This window comes from Papaver somniferum, chromosome 10, assembly GCF_003573695.1.
Source record: "Papaver somniferum cultivar HN1 chromosome 10, ASM357369v1, whole genome shotgun sequence".
In the NCBI taxonomy this organism is placed as follows: Eukaryota; Viridiplantae; Streptophyta; class Magnoliopsida; order Ranunculales; family Papaveraceae; genus Papaver; species Papaver somniferum.
In genome coordinates this window covers 13,219,582-13,227,492 of record NC_039367.1, presented here as the reverse complement: position 1 = coordinate 13,227,492, position 7,911 = coordinate 13,219,582, and the positions used below count along the sequence as shown (strand labels likewise).

Genomic DNA, 7,911 nt, shown 5'->3' with positions numbered 1-7,911 from the left:
AGTAGCCGAAAGTTAATCAGGATGAAAGTGAGAAGGTTACAGAAATTAGTACCAGGTGGAAATGGGTTACAGCCAGATCGACTTTTCTTAGAAACAGCAAATTATATCTTGCATTTGAAGTTTCAAGTTAATGTCTTACAAACTCTTTCTAACATGTACAAATTATAATCTCTTTACTATATATCTCTTTCATCCATAGATAGCTATATATAGCTCATCATGCTCCAATTCATCCATGGTTTCATTCACCGGTGGAAACCATATACATCACCCACCTCGTCTTCTCTTCTTCTTTCATTATTATTTTTTCTCATTCTAAATACATTACTATATTGGGTTCGGATTTCCTGGTTGTTATATTTATCCAGGATTTATGTTTTGGTTTCTTCTTCTTTTTGCCAAATTACATGGTAGCAAGCAACCTCTGAACAAGAAGAAACGGGTTTCATGGGGTTTGTGTAATATGGTTTTTCCGGGCACCATTTTTTTCCCCTCCTATTTTTACAACGTGTATCCAGATCATAATTAGTGTAATTTAAATGAAATATTCCTTGAACATAGGTTCATAATTAAGTTTTGGATTTGATTTTTAGTTTTTCTCATGTATCTAAAGTTTATAAGGCTTTTCTATTTAACACGTTTCGTAATTAACTTTTTTTTGAAATATTATTACATATGCATGGGAGAGTTCATATCATCTATTCAAAATTCCGGCGTTAATCCATGCAAAAGAGATGATAAATAAACAACTACCATTCAGTTCCATTTATTTAGGTTTAATTTTCATAAATATATTAGGATTTGCTAATTTTGTCGAAACTCCAGCCATAAAATCAAGTTTAGACCAGTTGGAAATGAAAATAAAACCAAATTAGACAACATTTTGGTATTACTATTCAAAAACAGAAAACTACATGGGATGCGACTATGTATAATTTAGACGGTGATTGTGATGGAAAATCCTATCCATTAGAAGCATGTGAGACGATTAGTGCATGCATGTGGCAATTATTATTAGTACCTACCTACATGTCTAGCTAGAATTAACTAATTTTTCAATTCATTTATGATAATATAAAGTTGCCATTCCTTGAAATGGAATGCTACCTATCTATGCATGCACCGGAAAAGAACCTACCCGCATGTGCTCAAATTAGGCGATATTGTGTCTCTGTATCTGTGTTCTACTGTTCTTGGTATATTTATATCGGTGTGTATATTCCCATTTGGTTCCTGATGTTTTAGGTTTTGTGACTAACGATCTTGGATGGTCCATTTTTACGCAAAGGGATAAAATTTTGGTATAGTTACTGTAGAATGAGATAATTGTACTAATAATTTTGGTATAGATAACTGTAAATGCGATAATTTTTAATGAGGAGAAAGGTTAAGATTGTATAAATGAATAGGCCTGTCAATATATGTCCGATATCCGGAATCCGTTTCCGATTATTCGAAATCCTATAGGATTTTATCCATTTTATCGGATATCGGATAAAAATATTTATCGGATATTTCTTCCTTAACCTATCGATATCGGATTGGGCTATATCCGTTTGGTTAATATCCGATATCCGATAGAATTAGGGGTATAATTGTAATTTTGTCAATTCAATCGATTATCAGTCAATTCAGTCGAGAACCGAGTCATTTCCTTTTCTTTTTTTCCTCCTCTTCTCTTCTCAGTTCTCGATCACTCTCGATCAATCACTCACTCAGTTGCTTTGCTTATCAATCACTCACCCGCTCAATCAGGTACTGATTATCTTCTATTTCCATGTTCGATTTCTATGTTTGATTCTTATGAAATTAGGGTTTCATAATTATGAGTTTCCAAATTAGGGTTTCATAATTATGAGTTTTCATAATTATGAGTTTTCAAACTCAATGAAGGCAAGAACTCTTGGAGTGATTCAATCTCACCTTGCAACGTATCCATTTTATTTATCTACGGGTATTTTGTATGTGTTCAGTTCTTATTGAAGGTGAGATTTTGCATACTCACTTTTGAGGTATGTCTCTTTGCTCTACTTTTGTAAATGTAACATTGGGCTATTTTCTCTCCACAGAAAGCTATCTATCTCCGCTTAAGCCAGCATCAAAGAAAAATCTGCAGAAGAAATTGGGGTTTCATCAATTTCAAATACGGAATCAAATTTTGTAAGTATATAATGCTCCTTAATGAAATACGCTGATCTTCCTTTAGTTTCATATGATTCATTAATTTCTTCCTTTTAGGTGTTCTTCAATTGTTTGTTAGTAAAAATAACGATGGCTTTCAGGTGATGGAGACGTTCCTCTTTATTTGGGTCAATGTTGACACCAAGGGGAATAAATTTTAGCTGTCTGCAACCCACTTACGGCTCAAGTGTGTCCACAATATAATTGTTCTTGGCTAATATCTACAAATTTTGTTGTTCAGGCCTTTGCATTCATTTCAAATCCGAGAATAATCATTAACCTCATCTCAACTCAATTGGTTTTTCAGGTGCTGGGTTTCTTTTTCGTCACGTGTCTTCTATGTTTAGTGTGAAGGAAAAATTGTTTAGGTACTGATATATTTCAACTAATAAGGCCTGAAATGGAATCAGATTCATTTGGCCCCTAAACTCATAATTATGAAGGCCGAGATAACGTATGATACTTTTATGGTTAATCGAACTCAGGTACTGATCTCTTGTTGTTAATGTTTATTGCAGACTCCCAAGAAAGGTGTTAAAACTCCAGTAGCAGCAAAGATGAAGAATGTAAGTTGTAATCTCCAAGTGTTGTTAGTATTTTGATTAGAAAAATGATGTGAAGTTTAGCCAGATGTTGTATTCTCATGTCTCTTAAAAGCTTATCATGTATTATTAGTATTTTTCTGTGTTTTGTGGTGCATAACTTCACAAATTTTTAAGTTCCCTGCCGAACAAAGTCCCCTGTATCTCTAGGAACCCGCACTAACTTTACACAGAATAGTTGGTATTGAGAGATGCATTGCTTCTCATCTTCATGTTGAAAACCAGCACTAACACCTGTATATGGACTAAAACCACCAACTCCAAGACCAAGTTTGTTCTTTTGATGATCAGTAGCCATTTGACAGTGCAGAATATATCCATCAAACCTCTTAATTGGTTCTTCTACAGCCCTTCTTGCTCCTCCTACAGTTTTATATGAGAGTTAGTGAGACGCATCATTTTTTTCAACTGAGGTGTTTAGCTCATAGAGTTTAAATTAAACTGCATTCACCTGATGTCGTTATACTTGGACTAACCAAATTGATTCGCATCTGGTATTTCCGCTGACCGGTGATCCACCTTACACGAGCAACAAATTTATATATCCTTGAGAATAAATGTGTGTTATAATCTTATCAGTTAAATTTTGAATAATTAATTTTAAATTTTTATGATGAGTATCTTATTCTTATATGAATGTCGACTTCAATGACTTGTTATAATGCAGATGTGGAAAATTTGGAAGCCGAAGACGAATGAAGACAAGAGAGTCAGAGGATGGAGATGAGAGTGACAGAGACACACAATACTTATCATACTTTGTGTTTCCAGTTTTTACTTTCTTTAGCATTTGCTTGTGTTTCTTTTCATGTATGTGTGTGAATAAGAGACTTACTTAGAGACATAACTACTTGAGTGTAACGTTTTAAGACTGTTTATGCGTTTGAAGACAATTCAGATGGTATGTATGAGAATTTCGCCTCAGATTAAAGATTACAGATTACACTGTAAGTTTGTAACTTGAATTTCATCTCTGATTACAGGTTCTTTTCATTTTTTGTCACTACAGGATATTATCGGACAAATATCCGATATCCGGTAGCTTAACCTATCGGATATCGATATCTGATTTTGATATCCTATAGGATATTCTCGGATATCGAATAGCCGATAATGCTTAACCTGTCGGATATCGGATATCCAAATATCCGACGGATATTCTTCCATTGACAGCCCTATAAATGAATAATGACCAAAACGCCTCTATTTTGAGAAAGTGTGTACCATCGGTATTGACTTTCCAATGAGTAATGAGATTCCTATATGGGTTTGTCCTGAACCATTTTCCTAACTCCTTTAGAAGATTTATCGGCTACAATTCTATTATTTTTCTCGCCCAAACTGACCAGGTAATGGCAAAGAGGAATAGCGGCCAAATTCTCCCTCTGTTCCTGCTTTTTCTGAATTTCCACGCTTCGAATCGTGCTAGAACTGTTTCCGTGTGAAAATCTGCAGCGCAACAAAGTATGATTCACTGTTTCTGGTTCCAGGTTGCATAATGAGTACATAATATTGGTGATTTCACGACTTTTATGTTCAGAATATCAACAACGGGGATCACATTCTGTGCTGCTAGCCATAAGAAAAGTTAAATCTTGGGACTTGGGATGAACATTTTGAATCCAGATGCATTTATATGGAATGATCATATCAGTTGCAGTAGGATTTTGTTCAGTCAGCCAATTGTAGCAGTTCTTTGTAGAAAGTCCACCAGTGGAAATGCATCTTAACTTATCTTCTTTTTCTTCTACCAATGGAGAGTTGCCTAAAACTTCAAAAAAAACTCCAATATTTCTTACATCACAATAGGTTTTAGATTTCTTGTTAATCTCGGATTCCAAGAGTTGTTTTCCACTATTTCTTGGGTGCTTGCATTTTTTTGAGAAGATATCTAAAATTCTTGGGAATCTTAGCTTAAGAGATAGATTGTCCTTCCATCTATCTCACCAGAACTAGATTGATTTTCCATTCTTAATCTCCAAAGTGGACATATATATTCTCCACTAATTGCTTTCCTTTCCATAATCCCCTCCCTTGTGGCAAAGTAGAATATTTTACTGACCCTTCATTTTATTTTGAATCACCTTTCTACGAAGTTGGTTTCTTTCTTCTGTGAATCTCCAGTCCACTTAGCAACTAGAGCTTTATTGGTATGACTTAGACTTCTTATTCCAAATCCTCATTGTTTCTTTGGTCTGTATTGCCTACTCAACTTATTTTTTCCTTTTCGGTAAACCCTCGCAAGAAGTCTCTCATAATCTGATTTAATCTGATTGAGATTTTTTTCAACCTCGACAGGAATTGGAAAAATGGATAAAAATAGATGGGAATTTTTTTTCAACCTTTTTTGGAAAGTGTATTTTCGATTAGAACCACTCTAGGAGAATTTTTTAGAAAAATCTCCTTTTCCATGGTACCGATTTCTTTTAAAGTTTTTGGATGGATAAATCTCAAATTGATGTGCTTCTGCTTGTAGAACCCGCTGGTAATCCCAAGTATTTAAGAGGAAAAGTTTCAATTTTTCAATGCATAATTTCTGCAATTGTTTCAATCTTATGATCAGCCCCTACTACCATCACTCCACTTTTAGAAAAACAATTATTAGCAGACCAGTGATAGCTTCACAGACTTGAAGTATGTGAACTAGGTTTTCATCTAATTCTGATACAAATCCATCTAGAAGGACTAGCATGTCATCATCATATTGTAAGTGAGACACCTTGATGTTATTATTGATTGAGAATCCAAAGGTCATGTTCAGATTCATTGCTTGGTTCATGATTTTCGTGAAAATTTCTGCCACCAAAATAAACAAGTAAGAGATAAGAAATCTCCTTGTCTTAAACCTTTTTGAGGCTTGAACTTGTCAGTTGAGCAATCATTAACCAAAATTAAGTGTTGAGCAAATGTCACACACCACATTATCCATCGGATGCATTTCTGACTAAAACTAGAGTTTTGTAGTACTCTTTGGATGGTGTGCCAAATCAAGTTATCAAAGGCTTTCTAGATATCTAACTTGCACAAATTCCTGGTTTCTTGTCTTTTAATCTTGCATCAATTAGATTCCTTGATTGTGATGGATCGGAAAATTACGCCTAGCGCGCCCAGGGCGCACAGGCCATAACTCCCCTGATGCGCCACTCTGATGCTACTAAACGGGCCTTAAAACTAGACAAATGCACGTTCATTTTCCCTTGCAAGCATGCTCGTGAAACATGATGCAACTAACTTAGATTCCACACCATTCCAACTTATTCTCGTTCTGCAAAGGGTATAAATCCATTGAGCCAATGGCCGATGCATCTTGTACCACTGGCCCTTGAGTCCTTTTTTAGGCATAACATATGCCTTGAACTTGTGCATAGGCCATTACGGCCTAATACCCCTTCTTACTTAGATTAGGAATTGCTGAAAACATTCACTTGTCTTGCTCGTGACAAGGATGCATCAATTAGTCTCATGTCGTACTTCCCTTAGGCTTATGCAAGCTCCGTTAAGTTTCATATTGATGTAGCTCACTTTCTGGACATGCTCAATGTGTCATTGGTGCATATGCCAACTCCATGTAACTTGATAGGAAGTATGAGCATCCAGTGAATGACATGCAACTATCCTCATCAATTATGTCCACAATCATCTCTTGCATCACAATACCGAGCCAGATGATATGAGAGGCCAAAATGCCACAATCATCTCGTTATTAGAGAATATGAGCGACAAAGTGCTAGACCGGAAATGATGCAACTCATTGCGGCTGCCTACGTGTCGTTCCCTACTCTAAAGGGATCAAGCATTGACCGTAGTTCATCCATGAAGTAACAACAACTTAAGCTAACTCGTTTGCAAGGCTGCGTCCAAGAAATAATATAAATGGCCTAGTCCGTATAGGTCGTTCCGTCAAAATGTACAGACGCTGCGCATTATTGAGTCTGCGACATGGAAAGGTTATGTGGCTATAAATGAAGCCTAAGCATATTCCTTCCGACTAAGTTATGAAGCTTACTTGGCGCATAGTCCGCATATGCACCTTCAACCAACTACCCCTCCATATATATGTTTACTTGTCATTTCTACAACTTAGAAAAGAAGAGTGGATTGACATTCACCAAATACCATTTTTGAGGTGCTTGCTTCACTATTCATGATCGTTGCCATGTATTCCTGAATAACGGACAATGATTGCGGAGTTTTTGTTCTGGCCCATAGGCCAACTACATTATTGTGCAATGATTGTGCAATATTCACTCGGTCAGCCCGCTCTGTCCTGATGCACAGTTGTTATGCAATACTGGTTCTAGGCCAAAAGCCTGCATAATGTGCAATGGTTGCGCTACAACGCCCAAGGTCATCTACCCAATTTTCCTAATGCTCTATATGATGCTAGATTTGACCTTTTGCCAGTTTAGCTTACCCAAGGCGCCATAATGCACCGTTATTGGCTCTAGGACATTGTAGTTTTCTTTTGGTGTCATGTTTTCCTTGGCCAATATGCCCAACATAGTGTGCCACTCTTGGCACGATATTGGCCCTTGGAAAAATGCCTCTTACTATGCAATGGAAGCTTTGGATGAACCTTCATCATACGCCAAGGCGCATTTTTGCGCATGCGCCATGCTAAAAACACAGGGTGTTACACTGATTATCCTTTATAAAAGCTCCTTGGTTTTCTGTTATGAATAAACTGCCTTTAATATTTGAGTCAATACCTTGTGTTAGAGCGTTGATCGGTTGAACCCCATAATTTTTGTTATCTCAAGTTATCAAAATTATATCTTGATTTTTAGTCTATTATAAGTCAAGTTTCGGATAGGTTAGAATTGTAGTTGAGTATCAGAGATCACCCTTGAAGACTGAATATCGACGAAGACATTTGGAGAAATTTTATATCAGGTTTATGAAGGCTGAACCATTCTATTTTAATTACTGTACCATCATTCTACCTATTGAGACTATGTCATATGGCTTATAATTGATTCACAAAGAAGATGTTTTGAGTCAAGCTTTGTCCTGTGAAAAATCTCTAAATATGATTTAGCGATTAAATGTTCAAAGATCCTTAATATTAATTCTATGAATTAATTTGTGGATCAATTGTAAATTTCCCATGCAAATGATTATATCACTT

The 7,911-nt window shown here is 36.0% G+C and overlaps 1 long non-coding RNA gene across 2 annotated transcripts; it reads left to right on the top strand.

Annotated features, from left to right (window-relative positions):
• The first annotated feature begins 207 nt into the window (after positions 1 to 207).
• Positions 208 to 3,618, top strand: LOC113317341. Of its 2 annotated transcripts, XR_003343456.1 has the most exons (5): positions 208 to 1,954; positions 2,070 to 2,160; positions 2,283 to 2,549; positions 2,700 to 2,747; positions 3,451 to 3,618. It is a non-coding gene; the product is annotated as an uncharacterized LOC113317341 (long non-coding RNA). The 2 variants fall into 2 exon arrangements; XR_003343455.1 differs by having other exon boundaries at positions 2,283 to 3,618.
• The last annotated feature ends 4,293 nt before the right edge of the window (positions 3,619 to 7,911 follow it).